This window comes from Coregonus clupeaformis, chromosome 8 (assembly GCF_020615455.1).
Source record: "Coregonus clupeaformis isolate EN_2021a chromosome 8, ASM2061545v1, whole genome shotgun sequence".
NCBI lineage: Eukaryota > Metazoa > Chordata > Actinopteri > Salmoniformes > Salmonidae > Coregonus > Coregonus clupeaformis.
The window spans coordinates 7,911,645-7,933,288 of NC_059199.1; positions in this window are offsets into that span (position 1 = coordinate 7,911,645).

The following is a 21,644-nucleotide window of genomic DNA, read 5'->3' on the forward strand; positions in this document are numbered from 1 at the left end:
CTAAATACTTTTTTCCCCCACTGTAAGTAAACCTCAGACAGGGATTCCAATTCAGTGCGGCAGTTATGATTTGATTTAATGTCAGTAGCACACACAGCTACAACAAAAAACAGCTGAGGTCTTATTTCACACACTAACTCAGGAAGAGAGAGTGGACTGTGTCTGGCAGAGTGTCAGTGAGGATATCATGGTGCTGGCTGTCAGTTAATAGCTGTGCCCTCTTCAGAGTTCCTGCTCATAGCGCAGGGTTGAACTTTCTCTTCCAGATGACTAAACAGGCAATTAAGATTGTGACTGCCAGCAACAGTCTTGTTTTATATTAGTGTGGCTTATTAAGGAATTATACTCTCAAAAAGAGAGCAATAAAGCCAAATCACATATACAACACTATATACATACACTACATGGCTAAAAGTATGTGGACACCTGCTCGTCGAACATCTCATTCCAAAATCATGGGCATTGATATGGAGTTGGTCCCCCCTTTGCTGCTATAACAGCCTCCACGCTACTGGGAAGGCATTCCACTAGATGTTGGAACATTGCTGCGGGACTTGCTTCCATTCAGCCACAAGAGCATTAGTGAGGTCGGGCACTGATCTTGGGCGAATAGGCCTGGCTTGCAGTCGGCGTTCCAATTCATCCCAAAGGTGTTCGATGAGGTTGAGGTCAGTGCTCTGTGCAGGCCAGTCAAGTTCTTCCACACCGATCTCTGCAAACCATTTCTGTATGGACCTCACCCACTGCAACTGCCTCTGCAACGCAATGCTTCAAGGCAAATGCAGCGTTCCATTGGAAATGAATGTACTTCTGGTGTACCAAAACGCAATGACACAGTCGGTGTGGGAATTGGTAGAATCTTAATGAAAATGATTCACAGCTATAATGGCTGCCAAAGGTGCTTCCACCAAGTATTAACTCAGGGGGTGGAGACTTATCAAATTATGATATTTCCACAATTTTATTTTTTTCTTAATTTTTCTTAATTTCTTTCACTTCAAAAATGTGGAGTAGGTTGTATAGATCTGTAGGGGAACATTTTAATTTAATCCCTTTTTAAATAAAATTTTAAGGCAGCAAAATGTGAAAAAAGTCAAGGGGCTGTATACTTTCTATAGGAGCTGTAAATGCCTCATGTAGAGCTTAGAGAGGATAAGGTAGACAGGTGTGTGTTTGTCATAAATGTGTCACAAGTATCCATTCAAATTGCCAAGATTCTCCAATGCAACATCCCAGGTTGCTGAGATTGAGACAACAAAGCTACAGACCGGCAGAGGGCGAAAACGACTCTCTACTGACCGGGATGACCGCCAACTCATTCGAATGTCACTCAACAACCGTAGGATGACATCAAGTGACCTACAAAAATAATGGCAAACAGCAGCTGGGGTGAAGTGCATGGCGAGGACGGTTCGAAACAGGCTCCTAGGGGCAGGGCTGAAGTTGTGCAAAGCTAGAAAAAAGCCCTTCATCAATGAGAAGCAAAGAAGAGCCAGGCTGAGGTTTGCAAAATACCATAAGGATTGGACTGTAGAGGACTGGAGTAAGGTCATCTTCTTTGATGAGTCCAATTTTCAGCTTTGCCCAACACCTGGTCATCTAATGGTTAGACAGAGACCTGGAGAGGCCTACAAGCCACAGTGTCTCGCACCCACTGTGAAATTTGGTGGAGGATCTGTGATGATCTGGGGGTACTTCAGCAAGGCTGGAATCGGGCAGATTTGTCTTTGTGAAGGACGCATGAATCAAGCCACGTACAAGGTTGTCCTGGAAGAAAACTTGCTTCCTTTTGCTCTGACATTGTTCCCCAACTCTGAGGATTGGTTTTTCCAGCAGGACAATGTGCCATGCCACACAGCTTTGTCAATCAAGGTGTGGATGGAGGACCACCAGATCAAGACCCTGTCATGGCCAGCCCAATCTCCAGACCTGAACCCCATTGAAAACTTCTGGAATGTGATCAAGAGGAAGATGGATGGTCACAAGCCATCAAACAAAGCCGAGCGGCTTGAATTTTTGCGCTAGGAGTGGCATAAAGTCACCCAACATCAATGTGAAAGACTGGTGGAGAGCATGCCATGACGCATGAAAGCTGTGATTGAAAATCTGAGTTATTCCACCAAATATTGATTTCTGAACTCTTCCTAAGTTAAAACATTAGTATTGTGTTGTTTAAAAATGAACATTAACTTATTTTCATTGCATTATTCGAGGTCTGACAACACTGCATCTTTTTTGTTATTTTGACCAGTTGTCATTTTCTGCAAATAAATGCTCTAAATGACAATATTTTTATTTGGAATTTGGGAGAAATGTTGTCAATAGTTTATAGAATAAAACAGAAATGTTATTTTTACCCAAACACATACCTATAAATAGTAAAACCAGAGAAACTGATAATTTTGCAGTGGTCCGCAGCTGTATATATAGATTGTGACTGCCAGCAACAGTCTTGTTTTATATTAGTGTGGCTTATTAAGGAATAGACAGTATAGATTCCAATCTAAATGGAAGAGAAACATTAGTCATGCAGTGATGTAAGACAAACAAATCAAATCAAATGTTATTTGCCACATGCGCCGAATACAACAGGTGTAGACATTACCGTGAAATGCTTACTTACAGCCCTTAACCAACGATGCGTTTATTTTTTAATAAAAAAGTAAAATAAAACAACAACAACAAAAAAGTGTTGAGAAAAAAAGAGCAGAAGTCAAATAAAATAACAGTAGGGAGGCTATATACAGGGGGGTACCGGTGCAGAGTCAATGTGCGGGGGCACCGGCTAGTCGAGGTAATTGAGGTAATATGTACAGTTAAAGTGACTATGCATAAATAATTAACAGAGTAGCAGCAGCGTAAAAAGATGGGGTGGGGGAGGCAGTGCAAGTAGTCCGGGTAGCCATGATTAGCTGTTCAGGAGTCTTATGGCTTGGGGGTAGAAGCTGTTGAGAAGCCTTTTGGACCTAGACTTGGCGCTCCGGTACCGCTTGCCGTGCGGTAGCAGAGAGAACAGTCTATGACTAGGGTGGCTGGAGTCTTTGACAATTTTGAGGGCCTTCCTCTGACACCGCCTGGTATAGAGGTCCTGGATGGCAGGAAGCTTGGCCCCAGTGATGTACTGGGCCGTACGCACTACCCTCTGTAGTGCCTTGCGGTCGGAGGCCGAGCAGTTGCCATACCAGGCGGTGATGCAACCAGTCAGGATGCTCTCGATGGTGCAGCTGTAGAACTTTTTGAGGATCTGAGGACCCATGCCAAATCTTTTCAGTCTCCTGATGGGGAATAGGCTTTTTCGTGCCCTCTTCACGACTGTCTTGGTGTGTTTGGACCATGATAGTTTGTTGGTGATGTGGACACTAAGGAACTTTAAGCTCTCAACCTGTTCCACTACAGCCCTGTCGATGAGAATGGGGGTGTGCTCAGTCCTCTTTTTTTCCCTGTAGTCCACAATCATCTCCTTTGTCTTGGTCACGTTGAGGGAGAGGTTGTTATCCTGGCACCATACGGCCAGGTCTCTGACCTCCTCCCTATAGGCTGTCTCATCGTTGTCGGTGTTGTGTCGTCAGCAAACTTAATGATGGTGTTGGAGTCTTGTCTGGCCATGCAGTCATGGGTGAACAGGGAGTACAGGAGGGGACTGAGCACGCACACCTGAGGGGCCCCCGTGTTGAGGATCAGTGTGGCAGATGTGTTGTTACCTACCCTTACCACCTGGGGGGCGGCCTGTCAGGAAGTCCAGGATCCAGTTGCAGAGGGAGGTGTTTAGTCCCAGGGTCCTTAGCTTAGTGATGAGTGATGAGGGCACTATGGTGTTGAACGCTGAGCTGTAGTCAATGAATAGCATTCTCACGTAGGTGTTCCTCTTGTCCAGGTGGGAAAGGGCAGTGTGGAGTGCGATAGAGATTGCATCATCTGTGGATCTGTTGGGGCGGTATGCAAATTGGAGTGGGTCTAGGGTTTCTGGGATAGTGGTGTTGATGTGAGCCATGACCAGCCTTTCAAAGCACTTCATGGCTACAGACATCAGTGCTACGGGTCGGTAGGCATTTAGGCAGGTTATCTTAGTGTCCTTGGGCACGGGGACTATGGTGGTCTGCTTGAAACATGTTGGTATTACAGACTCAGTTAGGAACATGTTGAAAATGTCAGTGAAGACACTTGCCAGTAGGTCAGCACATGCTCGGAGTACACGTCCTGGTAATCCGTCTGGCCCTGCGGCCTTGTGAATGTTGACCTGCTTAAAAATCTTACTCACATCGGCTACGGAGAGCGTGATCAGATAGTCATACGGAACAGCTGGTGCTCTCATGCATGCTTCAGTGTTGCTTGCCTCAAAGCGAGCATAGAAGTGGTTTAGCTCATCTGGTAGGCTTGTGTCACTGGGCAGCTCGCGGCTGTGTTTCCCTTTGTAGTATGTAATAGTTTTCAAGCCCTGCCACATCCGACGAGCGTCAGAGCCGGTGTAGTACGATTCAATCTTAGTCCAGTATTAACTCTTTGCCTGTTTGATGGTTCGTCGGAGGGCATAGCGGGATTTCTTATAATCGTCCGGGTTAGAGTCCCGCTCCTTGAAAGCGGCAGCTCTACCCTTTAGCTTAGTGCGGATGTTGCCTGTAATCCATGGCTTCTGGTTGGGGTATGTACGTACGGTCACTGTGGGGATGACGTCATCGATGCACTTATTGATGAAGCCAGTGACTGATGTGGTGTACTCCTCAATGTTATCTGAAGAATCCTGGAACATGTTTCAGTCTGTGCTAGCAAAACAGTCCTGTAGCTTAGCATCTGCGTCATCTGACCACATAGTGGGAAATAGTGTCAGCATAGAATGTCAGTGAAATAACAATCATGTTCTTCATATAGCCTACTGACAAAGCCACAAACTTAAATGATTGATATCTGAAATATATGTGTAAGGTACTCATTCATATTTTACCTTCAGGGGGCTAATTGCGAATGCAAATAGAAAGTTTTGCAAGGCAGTGCCCTCCTGTCAATTAAATTAAATTCAAAGGGCTTTATTGGCATGGGAAACATATGTTTACATTGCCAAAGTAAGTGAAATAGATAATAAATAAACAAAAGTGAAATAAAGAAAAAAAATTAACAGTAAACATTACACTCTCACAAAATTTCCAAAGGAATAGAGACATTTCAAACGTCATATTATGGCTATACACAGTGTTGTAACAAAGTGCAACTAGTTAAAGTACAAAAGGGAAAATAAATAAATATGGGTTGTATTTACAGTGGTGTTTGTTCTTCAGTGGTTGCTCTTTTCTTGTGGCAAAAGGTCACAAATCTTGCTGCTGTGAAGGCACAATGTGGTATTTCACCCAATAGATATGAGAGTATATCAAAATGTGTGGGTCTGTGTAATCTGAGGGAAATATGTGTGTCTAATATGGTCATACATTTGGCAGGAGGTTAGAAAGTGCAGCTCAGTTTCCACCTCATTTTGTGGGCAGTGTGCACAGTAGCGATTTTAGCATGTCAATCTTGGTGGGGCAAACTCTTTAAAAAATGTTTTGTAATGCCTTCCAGCAAAGCCATAACACAACACTAAACAATACATTAATTGCACTATAACGGTGACAAACGGTGGCCACAAACTGTTAGGGCCTACATAAAGCTGTCCCAACAGCAGAGCTTTCTTTTCAGCACCATGGAGTGAATCCTTACCACCTCTACACTTGGCTATCAGCAGAGCCTTGTCTGGCAGCGAAACAGTTCATTCAGCCTCTACTACTGTCTTTTTAAAAAACATAGCTGATATGGCTGACTTGCTTAACCAAATGTGGTTTCTACTGACAATGAGATGTACAAACTAGGGCATAAGGGAACGACGAGCGGATAAGAGGCAATCTGTAATTTTGATTAAGACATTAATGAGCGAGCTAGGATGAACGTAGTCAATATAACCATTTGTTCAGCACTTTTGAAATGTACAGCGACAGAATTCAGAACATGGGCCGTTCTTACAGTATTCTCTTTGTACACCAAGTCAGAACCGTATGATAAATAAAGGGGACATATAAGCAGATAATGAAAGCTCTTACAATATTTTATGAATACATTTCTCTAAAACAGGCTATAGGCACCACCAAGTCAGAACAGTAGGCTAAGTTATGAGGGGGAAAGGGACCAAATTATTAGGGTGAGGCACATGGGCTACTTACAGCTTACTACATAACATACACTTAGTATTACTTTCTTAGCTACAGTATACATATATCCCTGGCATATTACATCATTTATGCAGCAGCATACAAGACATTTTTGGACTAACCTTGTTGTGCTGTGCCCACTTGAAAAGGCGCAGCGGTCCTTCTTGTGGGCAAATTTTGTCATCAAACTTTTATCAAAGTCTGGCATTCTCTGAATTTATGGTGCTTTCAAGACAACTGGGAACAAGGCCGAATCATGATGTCAGTGATCTTCAGGTCGGAGCTCTAGAAAGAGGCCAGGTTCCCGACTTGGAATTCCGAGTTGGATGACCGTTCAAAACGTATTTTCCCAGTCTGACCTCGTTTTTTTCCAGAGTTCCCAGTTGTCTTGAACTCACTGAAGTCTGAGATTTCCCAGTTCCGAGTTGGATTGACAACATGGCCAACTTGTTGTGTAATGTTTGTGTCCAATGGCCTTTGAGCACCAATATGTTTTATCTATAATTTCTCTTCATGTGACAAGGATTGAAAAGGATTTGCCAGTAGATTGTCCACTTGATTCATGGTGATGACTGCTTGTCTAGATTGCTAGCTAAGATTTTGAAAGTATGATGTTGACATGCTAAGTAGATGTAACGTGATTTGACATCATATTATATGTGGTCAATGACCTTGAGCCTTCTTGGATGGACACATCTAATGTAAATCAATGGCAGCACCCAAGGGGCTTGAATTTTCAAGCTCTCTCTGTAGATTTTGCGGTGACGTAGTGTCCCCATGAGTGACAGAACACTGAGCCAATCACGGCGCAACTAGAGAACATTACCAACCCCTAAGCTCCATATTTACTGTTGGCTGCCCCACCACCACAAAAAGCACTGAGCTAGACTGAAACACCTGCCTTTTGGAGCTGCCTTACTCAAGAAAGCAAAAAAGAGACCATGTTTGTATGCGGCTTTATTAACTCAATTATTATTATTTTTACATTGTTTGCAAACGGATATGTTTTTTTTTAGCTAAACAGGTGGGGCTCAAAACAGGTGGGGCTCAAAACAATGCCACTGAGTGTGCACATGGCCTGTCTTCTCTTGAGAGCCAGGTCTGCCTACGGCGGCCTCTCTCAATAGCAAGGCTATGCACACTCTGTCTGAACAGTCTGTACAGTCTGTCATCCTCTGGCAATATCAAAGAGTTGATTCACACTTGCAAACAAAGTATATTTAGTCAGCCTTTTCTTTCTTTTTGGTCTCAGTCCAAGTGTGGAGGGTGAAAGTCGTAACACATGCATATGACTCTGGGCCCCATGGGTCTGTCTCACGTCTTCAATGAGATTGCAAATGCGGGAAGAGGTGAGCTCAGAACACCACATGTTTCCTGAGAAAATATTAGAATATTATCAAACAATGAGATGTCTGCCAACAGAAGAATATAATTTCATCAGCATGCAAAAACCTCCCACAAATTCTGTAGGCCTATTATCAAATCAAGTTAGGTGAGATTTTGCATACCTTTCTTGATGAAAATAAATCAATAGACTATGATTTTATGAATAATGGAAAAGGTTGTCAGGATAAGTGCAGAATAAAGGGCATTAAATACGCTCATTCATAGGCTTTATGTAACTGTACTCTTAAAGAGCGACTGCCCCTAAAAAGCAACTTCTCGTTTTGAAAATGGCCTATGTGGCATCGATAGGAGTCAGAAACATTTATACATCAGCAACATCAGCATTGACTACAAAGTGTAAATAGGATAATTTTGGATAGGATAATAGGATAATTTTGGTCATAAAGTCAGTCAAATCAAATCACTGGGCACAAATGTTACTTGACACATGCGCCGAATACAACGAGCCCTTTCCCAACAAAGCAGAGTTAAGAAGTACGTAAATTAGCACAAAAAAAGGAAATAGTAACACAATAAAATAACAATAACGTGGCTATATACAAGGAGAACCGGTACCGAGTCAATGTGCTGGGGGTACGAGGTAGTTGAGGTGATTGAGGTAATATGCACAGTGCATTCAAAAAAGTATTCAGACCCCTTCCCTTTTTTCACATTTTGTTACGTTACAGCCTTATTATAAAATGGATTAAAATAAATCTACATACAATACCCCATAATAACAAAGCGAAAACAGGTTTTTAGAAAATACATAAATAGGTTATTTACATAAGTAGTCAGACCCTTTGCTATGAGACTCGAAATTGAGCTCAGGTGCATCCTGTTTCCATTGATCATCCTTGAAATGTTTCTACAACATGATTGGAGTCCACCTGTGGTAAATTCAATTGATTAGACATGATTTGGAAAGGCACACACCTGTCTATATAAGGTCCCACAGCTGACAGTGCATGTCAGAGTAAAAACCAAGCCATGAGGTCGAAGGAATTGTCCTTAGAGCTCCAAGACAGGATTGTGTCGAGGCACAGATCTGGGGAAGGGTACCAAAAAAAGTATGCAGCATTGAAGGTCCCCAAGAACACAGTGGCCTCCATCATTCTTAAATGGAAGAAGTTTGGAACCTCCAAGACTCTCCTAGAGCTGGCCGCCCGGCCAAACTGAGCAATAGGGGGAGAAGGGCCTTGGTCAGGGAGGGGACTAAGAACCTGATGGTCACTCTGACAGAGCTCCAGAGTTCCTCTGTGGAGATGGGAGAACCTTCCAGAAGGACAACCATCTCTGCAGCACTCCACCAATCAGGCCTTTATGGTAGAGTGGCCGGAAGACAATCGTCAGTAAAAGGCACATGACAGCCCGCTTGGAGTTTGCCAAAAGGCACCTAAAGGACTCTCAGACCATGAGAAACAACATTCTCTTGTCTGATGAAACCAAGATTGAACTCTTTGGCCTGAATGCCAAGTGTCACGTCTAGAGGAAACCTGGCACCATCCCTACGGCGAAGCATGGTGGTGGCAGAATCATGCTGTGGGGAGGTTTTTCAGCAACATGGACTGGGAAACTAGTCAGGATCGAGGGAAAGATGAAAGGAGCAAAGTACAGAGAGATCATAGATGAAAACCTGTTCCAGAGTGCTCAGGACCTCCGACTGGGGTGTGGGTGAACAGTGAGTACAGGAGAGGAATAAGCACACACCCGTGAGGGGGCCCTGTGTTGAGGGTCAGCATGGCGGATATGTTGTTGCTTACCCTCACCACCGGGGGCGGCCTGTCAGGATGTCCAGGATCCAGTTGCAGAGGGAGGTGTTTAATCCCAGGGTCCTCAGTTTAGTGATGAGCTTGGAGGGCACTATGGTATTGAACGCTGAGTTGTAGTCAATGAACAGCATTCTCAAGTAGGTGTTCCTTTATTCCAGGTGGGAAAGGGCAGTGTGGAGTGCAACAGAGATTACATCATCTGTGGATCTGTTGGGGCGGTATGCGATTTGGAGTTAGTCCAAGGTGTCTGGGATGATTGTGTTGATGTGAGCCATTACAAGCCTTTCAAAGCATTTCATGGCTACAGATGTAAGTGCTATGGGGCAATAGTCATTTAGACAGATTACCTTGGCGTTCTTGGGCACAGGGATTATGGAGGTATTACAGACTGGGTTAAGGAGAGGATGAAAATGTCAGTGAAGACACTTGCCAGCTGGTCAGCGCATACTATGAGTACGCGTCCTGGTAATCCGTCTGACCCTGTGGCCTTGTGAATGTTAACCTGTTTAAAAGTCTTACTCAGATCGGCTATGGAGAGCGTGATCACACAGTCATCTGGAAAAGCTGGTGCTCTCATGTATGGTTCAGTGTTGCTTGCCTCGAAGTGAGCATAGAAGGCATTTAGCTCCTCTGGTAGGCTCATGTCACTAGGCAACTCGCGGCTGGGTTCAAAGCGGAGATTTGCGAGATGATAGGAAAAAATAGTATATCACGGAAATAAAGGGTACCATAACAGTTTTCCATTTGTTAGGTTCATTTTCATCCTGCCGACATGCACACAGCTAGCATGACCCAAGTAATCATCAGTTCGTAACGCAGTTGTAATGCCCATGGTCAATTTGGTTTGTCGTTCGATATCCCTATGGAGCTAGTTAGAGACCATCAGTAAATTACACAATGTTCATGGGACAATATTTTAAAGGTCAATAGCTCCTAATTTCAATGACTTCAAAATCTCAAACCAACTACAAATTGTAGAAATTCATATACAATACAAATATTGAAAGCATTTAATGAGACAACTAAAAGATGTGCAACATGAAAATATTATCCCATTTGCATTGTGTAGGTCCTTAACTATCCCCAGAGATAGGCTATCCAAAGTCAAACAAACTTTGCCATGGCCGCACACCAGCTGGCTGAAGCTAATTGGCTAAATAATTTGTATAACTCTTCCCACCTGACAACACACACAAGAGACACCAACATCAACCACACCCCGAAACCAATTAATGTTCTAATTCAGTCATGGCGGCTAGCATAGCTTAATGAACCAAATCAAATATTATGTATTATATTTGCAAGATAGCCGAGTGACCTCTTCCATGGAAATACATGTCCTCAATAAGTGAAGGCAAGTGAGGTCAGGTGGGACCATTCTAGCCAATGAGAGGGCAGATATGCACGTGAACAACAGGCACAACTAAGTCGTTTTTCTCAAAGTTGCCGGAATACCACGTACATCCACTTAAATCAGTACATTTGTAACAGCCTAAACCAGGGTTCTTCAATTCCGGTCCTGGAGGGCCGAAACACCTCTGTTTTTCTTCATATCCTTCTAATCAGGGGCTAATTCAAACCTGGGACACCAGGTGAGTGCAATTAACTACCAGGTAGAAATAAAAAACAGAAGTGTTTCGGCCATCCAGGACCGGAATTGAAGAACCCTGGCCTAAACATTACGAAATTTATATTAGATCAAATAAGCCTCACGTAATTCGGCACACACTCATAGACCTTCATACAAAAAAAGGCACAGATTTTGGCCGGAGTAAATTGTCTCGCTTCGCCTCTTCCTCTCTGACCAAATCTAAAACGAGGCCAAATCAGGAAGTGCAGTTAAGTTATTTAAATTAAATTACAGATGATGTCCATGTATCCATTTGACTGTAGTGTGAATCAGGTTTTATATGTGACAGTCAGGTCACCGAACAGTTAAGCCTACTCAAAGGGACAATTTTTGAAATTAATTAAATTGTCTCTGAGCAATAATGACAAATTTTTACCAATGACTTTGTGTCTGCAGACACATCAGAAATCTCAAAAAAGGTATGGGCAGTAGGTGTTGTAGGATCTCTTGGTTGGTGTAGTAATAGAGGAAGAGGTGAAGCGAGAGGGTTTACTCTGCCCAAAATCTGTCCATGAATTAACAAAAACAAGACCACTAAGGGAGGAATTTTTGTATGGAGGTCAATGAGAGTGTCATACGTAAAACGTTTTAAAAGGCAATTGATAAGTTGCTACAAGAGGCTTATTTGATCGAATAGACGTTTCGTAATGGTTAGGTTGTTACAAATGCACTGATGTAAGTGGACAAACGTGGCATTTCGGCAACTTAGAATAAAAATACTTTATATTGGAGTTGTGCCTGTTGGTCACGCTCGTATCTACAATTGTCCCCCCTGATCTCCCCTCCTCCCGCCTGCATTTCATCTTTGAGGACATATATTCAATTTGTTAGAACGATCACTGACAAAAATCTTGTCAATATAATGTAACATCTGTGGCATAACGTTTCTGTGCAGTGACGCAAATGAATAGATTACGCAAATGTACTTCTTATTATAGCTCAGTGACGTTTACGCAAGGCCGGCCCGGCCATGTACATCCGGATCATTCACAAAATCTGAGGCAAGCGCCTGACACAGAAATATAAATGTATTTATTCATCGCCCTCTTGTGGGAGTTTTAGCAACTGTCGCAATCTCAAAAGAGTCATTTATTTGTATTGATTATCTATTGCAACAATTACAATAATAACAATATTACACATCAAAACAGGGACATTCCTGTGAATACAATGAAAACTTAAAATAATAAAACACCAGACATTCAGAGACATGACTTCTAATACTTGTTCAAACTTTTCATGTTTCACAAGTTTGAGGGATTTATAAAATTGTAACAGTTCAATGAAAAAAAACTACAAAATAAGGAATTTCCCCACCCCATTTACATGTGTGAATATAATATTTGGCCAAGAGAATAATCATGTTAATAAAATAGTTATGATCAGAATTACAGGGATAAGCATAATGCCATTTAACATCATCAAAGGTAAACAAACATAGGTTATTCTGGAGATTTTACACACAACCATTCATGAATTTCAATCCATAGTTTACTAGAATGGCGGCATGAACAAAATAAATGCTCTATAGATTCTGAATCAGAGGCACAAGTAAGTCATTTTGTCAAAATTGAACCTTTTGTGAAAGAAATCGTTAACAGGGTAGCTGGAATATATAAAAAAATAATAATAACTGGATAACTGGACAATTAAGGTAAAAGGTAGTCGCTTTTGACCATAGCATGGGGTTGATCACTTCCATAGCAATATATTGAACTATAATCACCAAAAATGACTTCATTAACTGCCAATCGTCTCCACTTATTGTTGAATTTTTTATCCAAAAGGTTAAAGTCATTAATTTGTAAACTTGGAAAAGTGGGAACAACCTCCTAATATAACAAAGTGTTCTTAATAAGTCCAAGTAAAGGAAGTGGTGTTGCTTTGTAAACCTTAATATATTCTCTATGAGTAATATTAACCTGAAATTTACCAATGAACTCATCAAACGACAGAAACTCCCCAGTGTTGTGTAACAAATCACATACAAAATTAATACCCTTGTCATTTACATTTTACATTTTAGTCAGACGCTCTTATCAAACCAAAGGCCTTTGAAAATGGATTTCCATTAATTATGCTTGAATATTATTTTCCTGAAAAAAATGTTCTGGTGAAACTTAGACATTTTCACAGGTAATTTTGGAGGGTCAAAATAGTCCTTGCTATCAGGGATTCTTGGGACGTCCCAACTCTGACGTCACCCCATTGCCTTGACGTTTAAAATGGTAAATTAGGGTTAGATTAAGGTTAGGGTAAGAGTTAAGGTTTAGGGTAGAGACGTCCCAAGAATAACGAATAGCACTAACCATCTCAAAATTACGCACACTATTGAATTTGGAAAGACAGAAGCCTTGCTACCCAACATAACATGTCTTATTTCTTGATTACACAAAAATGAATCTATTTATTTTATCATGTGCAGTTCGTCAGAGTCTTATTTAGTTTTTTGATGGTAATTATTTTGTCTCAAACATTGTTTATTTTGGAGATTAAAATAGTATTATTAGTCAAATGCTTAACCTTAATGGAATAAAATACATTTTTGTTAACTCGTTTTGGTTACAAAAAGCAATTTCCAAATGCCTGAAGGTACCACGTTCATCTGTACAAACAATAGTACACAAGTATAAACACCATGCCGCAGCCATCATACCGCTCAGGAAGGAGACGCGTTCTGTCTCCTAGAGATGAACGTACTTTGGTGCGAAAAGTGCTAATCAATCCCAGAACAACAGCAAAGGACCTTGTGAAGATGCTGGAGGAAACAGGTACAAAGGTATCTATATCCACAGTAAAACGAGTCCTATATCGACATAACCTGAAAGGCCACTCAGCAAGGAAGAAGCCACTGCTCCAAAACAATAAAAAAGCCAGACTACGGTTTGCAATTGCACATGGGGACAAAGATTGTACTTTTTGGAGAAATGTCCTCTGGTCTGATGAAACAAAAATAGAACTGTTTGGCCATAATGACCATCGTTATGTTTGGAGGAAAAAGGGGGGTCTTGCAAGCCGAAGAACACCATCCCAACCGTGAAGCACGAGGGTGGCTCTGTCGCAGCCGGCCGCGACCGGGAGACTCATGGGCGGCGCACAATTGGCCCAACGTCGTCCAGTGTAGGGGAGGGAATGGCCGGCAGGGATGTAGCTCAGTTGATAGAGCATGGCGTTTGCAATGCCAGGGTTGTGGGTTCGATTCCCACGGGGGGCCAGTATAATAAAAAATATGTATTCACTAACTGTAAGTCGCTCTGGATAAGAGCGTCTGCTAAATGACTAAAATGTAAATGTAAAATGTGGCAGCATCATGCTGTGGGGGTGCTTTGCTGCAGGAGGGACTGGTGCACTTCACAAAATAGATGGCATCATGAGGAAGGAAAATTATGTGGATATATTGAAGCAACATCTCAAGACATCAGTCAGGAAGTTAAAGCTTGGTCGCAAATGGATCTTCTAAATGGACAATGACCCCAAGCATACTTCCAAAGTTGTGGCAAAATGGCTTAAGGACAACAAAGTCAAGGTATTGGAGTGGCCATCACAAAGCCCTGACCTCAATCCTATAGAACATTTGTGGGCAGAACTGAAAAAGCGTGTGCGAGCAAGGAGGCCTACAAACCTGACTCAGTTACACCAGCTCTGTCAGCAGGAATGGGCCAAAATTCACCCAACTTATAATTCAACATGTCAACTTAAGATGATAGTATACAGTATGTTGCCCACTCACAAACTATTGCAACAATGACATCTATTTCTCACTCATTTAACCATTTGGAGAGTAAAATAATGCTCTCAAACACAATTTAACTGGTCGCTGTAGACTAGAGCCTCCATAGTCTGTGCAGCAGCCTGAACGTTTGACGTCCCTACCTTTTTAGGTTTCTTTTCATGTCTAGTCCATTGTACTGGCCTGTGTGAGGTGTAGTAGTTTGATGCATCTTCTTGCTTTGCTTATTTTTTGTCACCTGAAAATTCAGTCTCAGCCAACAATTGTTGATATCCTTCATTCCTTACCTGACCCTTACAGACACTGATACCGGACCCAAAGACATTCAAGCAGCACTTTGACAGCAAGCATCCCAAGTCCCCAATACCTCCAGAGCTGGTTGCTGTTGAGGCTTAAAAGACCACACACACACACAATGGACCTACAGCTGGGTTAAGATGCTCTCATCATTCAGACTCACAGTATACATGTTAGCAGCAAATTCTTGCCCTATGCTTCAACTGTATTTCATATGGCTCAATATGTGGAAATGTGGTCACTCATCGCCTTTCATGTTGTGATTCACAGACACACGATGACCACGATTTGAGCGCTGCAACTGGGACTGAATGGCGTCAAGGGACAAAACACTGAGACCCCTGGACATGGGTGGGGGAATATTTGTGTTACAATGACCTAAAAGGGGGGGCAGAAGCACACCAGCACCCCATCTTATATGTCCAACCACCCCTCAACTTCAGACTCTATTGAAGCACCCATCTTACTTCTATGAGCCCACTCTACCTACATCCCTTTTCCCTATGCCGCTTCCTTCATTCATTCCTGACTCAATACCATCTAGACTGTTACACGTCTAAAAGTTTCATGGTGTTACTTTTATCTCATCTGTGTACCGCTGTCCTACTTTTGCCCTCAACTCTTTTCTATACCTCCTCCCATACACTCTTGTGCAAATCATTTCTGCTTTCTTTGACAATGGTGTCATAGTGGAAATGATTTGTTAGTTGCCCAAGACTGAGCCTTGTTCTGCCTGTAAAAGGCCCTGGTCGAAACAATGCCAAAATCACTTTTGATAGTCTCCGGGTCCATGTTGTAACAATTGTTTTTTGCATTTGACCATTTACAATAAATGTAGCAATATATATGAAAGCATTCCTCTGCCTGTTTGATCCATTCTGAAGGAAAGCAGTGACTACGTTTTGTGTGTGTGAGAGAATATGTATGCCTTCTAATGCTAGCAGAAAATCGTTACTTCCGAATGCAAGTTAAACGCCCTTCCGTCTATACTGATACCAGACAAATGTATACTTATAAGTATTTTCAAATGTATTTCCAATATACTGCAATGCTATGTAGCTGAAGAGGGGTGACACTGTCTAGGATAGGAGTGTCGATCAGTTTCTGGAGGTCTGTGTTCACTGGCATTTACTCTCACTTCTGCATCAAATCAACCTCTACAAGAAATATTCTAGTTTATTTTATTACAAATATAGCAGTACACAATCCTCCAGAAATCTGTTGACAATGACACATTCCTGTGTATTGGATCCTCTGTATATAGAAAAACGGCAAAAAAAAGATAATTTGGTATTTTCCATTGCTACTAACGTACAGTGGGGGAAAAAAGTATTTAGTCAGCCACCAATTGTGCAAGTTCTCCCACTTAAAAAGATGAGAGAGGCCTGTAATTTTCATCATAGGTACACGTCAACTATGACAGACAAAATGAGGAAAAAAATTCCAGAAAATCACATTGTAGGATTTTTAATGAATTTATTTGCAAATTATGGTGGAAAATAAGTATTTGGTCAATAACAAAAGTTTCTCAATACTTTGTTATATACCCTTTGTTGGCAATGACACAGGTCAAACGTTTTCTGTAAGTCTTCACAAGGTTTTCACACACTGTTGCTGGTATTTTGGCCAATTCCTCCATGCAGATCTCCTCTAGAGCAGTGACGTTTTGGGGCTGTCGCTGGGCAACACGGACTTTCAACTCCCTCCAAAGATTTTCTATGGGGTTGAGATCTGGAGACTGGCTAGGCCACTCCAGGACCTTGAAATGCTTCTTACGAAGCCACTCCTTCGTTGCCAGGGCGGTGTGTTTGGGATCATTGTCATTGTCATGCTGAAAGACCCAGCCACGTTTCATCTTCAATGCCCTTGCTGATGGAAGGAGGTTTTCACTCAAAATCTCACAATACCTGGCCCCATTAATTATTTCCTTTACACGGATCAGTCGTCCTGGTCCCTTTGCAGAAAAACAGCCCCAAAGCATGATGTTTCCACCCCCATGCTTCACAGTAGGTATGGTGTTCTTTGGATGCAACTCAGCATTCTTTGTCCTCCAAACACGACGAGTTGAGTTTTTACCAAAAAGTTATATTTTGGTTTCATCTGACCATATGACATTCTCCCAATCCTCTTCTGGATCATCCAAATGCACTCTAGCAAACTTAATAATATGAATAATAATAATAATAATAATAATAATATGCCATTTAGCAGACGCTTTTATCCAAAGCGACTTACAGTCGTGCGTGCATACATTTTTTTTTTGTGTATGGGTGGTCCCGGGGATCGAACCCACTACCTTGGCGTTACAAGCGCCGTGCTCTACCAGCTGAGCTACAGAGGACCAACTTCAGAGGGGCCTGGACATGTACTGGCTTAAGCAGGGGGACACGTCTGGCACTGCAGGATTTGAGTCCCTGGCGGCGTAGTGTGTTACTGATGGTAGGCTTTGTTACTTTGGTCCCAGCTCTCTGCAGGTCATTCACTAGGTCCCCCCGTGTGGTTCTGGGATTTTTGCTCACCATTCTTGTGATCATTTTGACCCCACGGGATGAGATCTTGCGTGGAGCCCCAGATTGAGGGAGATTATCAGTGGTCTTGTATGTCTTCCATTTCCTAATAATTGCTCCCACAGTTGATTTCTTCAAACCAAGCTGCTTACCTATTGCAGATTCAGTCTTCCCAGCCTTGTGCAGGTCTACAATTTTGTTTCTGGTGTCCTTTGACAGCTCTTTGGTCTTGGCCATAGTGGAGTTTGGAGTGTGACTGTTTGAGGTTGTGGACAGGTGTCTTTTATACTGATAACAAGTTCAAAAAGGTGCCATTAATACAGGTAACGAGTGGAGGACAGAGGAGCCTCTTAAAGAAGAAGTTACAGGTCTGTGAGAGCCAGAAATCTTGCTTGTTTGTAGGTGACCAAATACTTATTTTCCACCATAATTTGCAAATAAATTCATTAAAAATCCTACAATGTGATTTTCTGGAGAAAAAAATTCTCAATTTGTCTGTCATAGTTGACGTGTACCTATGATGAAAATTACAGGCCTCTCTCATCTTTTTAAGTGGGAGAACTTGCACAATTGGTGGCTGACTAAATACTTTATTTCCCCACTGTATGCTGGTTAAAAGTATAATTAAAGAAATGCACACATTTTTTTGCCACGCATATATAGTCCATATATTTTGCTTTTTAATTGAACCATGTGTAGTACATCTAATAGAGACAATGAGAAATTCATGGTTCAACAAGACAACATAGCCATCAAAAGGGTAGAAATTTAGCATTGCACTTATGTCACAGTACTTTACAGCTTTGATTGGATACATAGAATATATGACAAAGGGTGATGTAATTATCTGAATTACTGTAGATTTGAATAGTTTAATCAGGAGTGAAGTATGGTTATAAGTCCAATGTGAAAAACTCAATTGAGGATTTCTTTATGAAGGAGGTGTTATTCATATACCCTTCTCACACTAAATAATCAATATATTATACTGAACAAAAGTATAAATGCAACATGTAAAGTGTTGGTCCCATGTTTCATGAGCTGAAATAAAAGATCCCAGAAATGTTCAGTTCGCACAAAAAGCTTATTTCTCTCAGAATTGGTGCACCAATTTGTTTACATCCCTGTTAGTGAGTATTTCTCCCTTGCCAAGATAATCCATCCACCTGACAGGTGTGGCATATCAAGAAGATGATTAAACAGCACACCTTGTGCTGGGGACAATAACAGGCCACTTTAAAATGTGCAGTTTTGTCACACGACACAATGTCACAGATGTCTCAAGTTTTGAGGGAGCGTGCAGTTGGCATGCTGACTGCAGGAATGGCCACCAGAGCTGTTGCAAGATAATTTAATGTTAATTTCGTTTTAGAGAATTTGGCCGTAAGTGCAACTGGCCTCACAACCGCAGACCACGTGTAACCACGCCAGCCCCTCCACATCCGGCTTCTTCACCTGTGGGATCGTCTGAGATCAGACACCTGGATAGCTGATGAAACTGTGGGATTGCACAACTGAAGAATATCTGCACACACTGTAAGAAAAAGTCGCAGGGAAGCCCATCTGCGTGCTCACCAAGGTCTTGACCTGACTGCAGTTCGGCATCGTAACTGACTTCAGTGGGCAAATGCTCACCTTCGATGGCCCCTGGCACGCTGAATAAGTGTGCTCTTCACGGATGAATCTCACGTTGCGTTGCCGAGTGGTTTGCTGATGTCAATGTTGTGAACAGAGTGCCCCATGGTGGCAGTGGGATTACGGTATGGGCAGGCATAAGCTACGGACAACAAACACAATTGTATTTTATCGATGGCAATTTGAATGCACAGAGATACTGTGACGAGATCCTGAGGCCCATTGTTGTGCCATTCAACAGCTGCCATCATCTCATATATTTACATTTACGTCATTTAGCAGACGCTCTTATCCAGAGCGACTTACAGTTAGTGAGTGCATACATTTTATTTTTTTATACTGGAATCGAACCCACAACCCTGGCGTTGCAAATGCCATGCTCTACCAACTGAGCTACATCCCTGCCGGCCATTCCCTCCCCTACCCTGGACGACGCTGGGCCAATTGTGCGCCGCCCCATGGGTCTCCCGGTCGCGGCCGGCTACGACAGAGCCTGGATACGAACCAGGATCTCTAGTGGCACAGCTAGCACTGCGATGCAGTACCTTAGACCACTGCGCCACTCGGGAGGACACATATATCAGCATGATAATGCACAGTCCCATGTCGCAAGGATCTGTACACAATTCCTGGGAGCTGAAAATGTCACAAATCTTCCATGGCCTGCATATTCACAAGACATCTCACCCATTGAGCATGTTTGGAATGCTCTGGATCGACGTGCATGACAGCGTGTTCCAGTTCCTGCCAGTATCCAGCAACTTCGCAAAACCATCGAAGAGGAGTGGGTCAACATTCTACAGGCCTCAATCAACAGCTTGATCAACTCTATGCTAAGGAGATGTGTCCCGCTGCATGAGGCAAATGGTGGTCACACCAGATACTGACTGGTTTTCTGATCCACGCACCTATCTTTATTTAAAAAGGTATCTGTGACCAACAGATGCACATCTGCATTCCCAGTCATGTTAAATCCATAGATTAGGGCCTAAGGAATATATTTTAATTGACTGATTTCCTTATATGAACTGTAACTCAGTAAATCTTTGAAATTGTTGCGTTTATATTTTTGTTCAGTGTAGATACATACTATTTATACACATATTGCCAGATTATTGCTATCAACTGCTGGCTGCAAGGTATATTACCCCGTTTGTATCTTTTGGAACAATGGTAGTCAAATTTATAAAAATGATGTAGAATAGATGGGCTACCACAGGTGTCACAGGCATCCACAGGTCTTGACCACCATGTTACGATGCTTCTTTAGGATCACATTGTTGTTGTCGTCGTAGAAGAGTACGGAGATGGGACTGAGCTTGGTGGGTGCGCAGCACGCTTTGGGAACCTCGTCCGGCTTCAGAAGGTGAACCTGCCATGAAAAAAGGTAAATCAGACTTATTCATACATGCACTTTTATATAATCAATGATACTATCCTGTTTATAAAAGAGATATGGATTATTATTATGCAGATACTTCAGTGCTCTCCTACCTCAGTGGGCTGTGGCTTTGCCCCCCTTGTCTGAATTTGGTCAATATATTTTAAACCGGGTTGTCTGTGCTCCACAATACTTTATTATCCAAAGCCTAGACTTTCAGAAGTTCAACAACAACTTCCATGAAACATGCTAAAACATTTCAATGGGCCATTGACCTAGCTAGTGACTTAAAAAGAACATTTGGTATTTTTGTTTTATATTATACCAACAACATAGGAAATCCTCTGGTGACAAAATAGGGTCAATATAATTAGAATGATGACTAGGAATGGAATTTTTATAGAATTAGAATGGTAAGCATAGAGTTCCAAACTCATTTCTATGGCAACACAGCTGTCAATTTTGTAAACAACAATTTTCTAAAATATGTGTTGCCAAGAGACATCTAACCGAAAGAACATCTCGGCGTTCTATTGAACGTTTTCTGTTCGAAAACAACAACAACTTCAGTTTGCTGTTCAACAACAACAAACATGACAGATTTTTGAGACCTGAGACTGAAAGATCGACTGGAAAATGCCTGGGTGCCTTTCAAAATTGGTGGAGAGAGTGCGTGGACGTCGGCGGTCTACTGCGTCGACAGGTTGTTCAAATTCATTTGTGGGTTGTTTTTGTTGTCTTTTTCCGTTTTGCAGGGTTCGCAATCGTCGGGAGGTGGACAGCGACATCGACTTCGAAGAGGGTATGTTGAGTTTAAACTTCTTATTTGACCACATTTAACAATATAAATGTAATTTGTGAAATGTGTATTTCTGTAATCCATACTTGCAAGCTAACGTTAACTTTAGTAACTTTTGCTAAGAGATGCACTTTTGAACTAGTAGTACTAGCTAGCTCGATACGTTTTACATCCTAACATTTGTTTGTTTGTATTCCAATGTTCCTAATTTTAGAATCAACTGCCCTGGATGAGGTCCAGTTGGTTGTGCCATTGGATGATGTGCCGGATGTACCACTGCTGCCAGCCATCCTTGAGGAGGTGCCAGATGTGCCGAATATCCTTGAGGTACAATTTT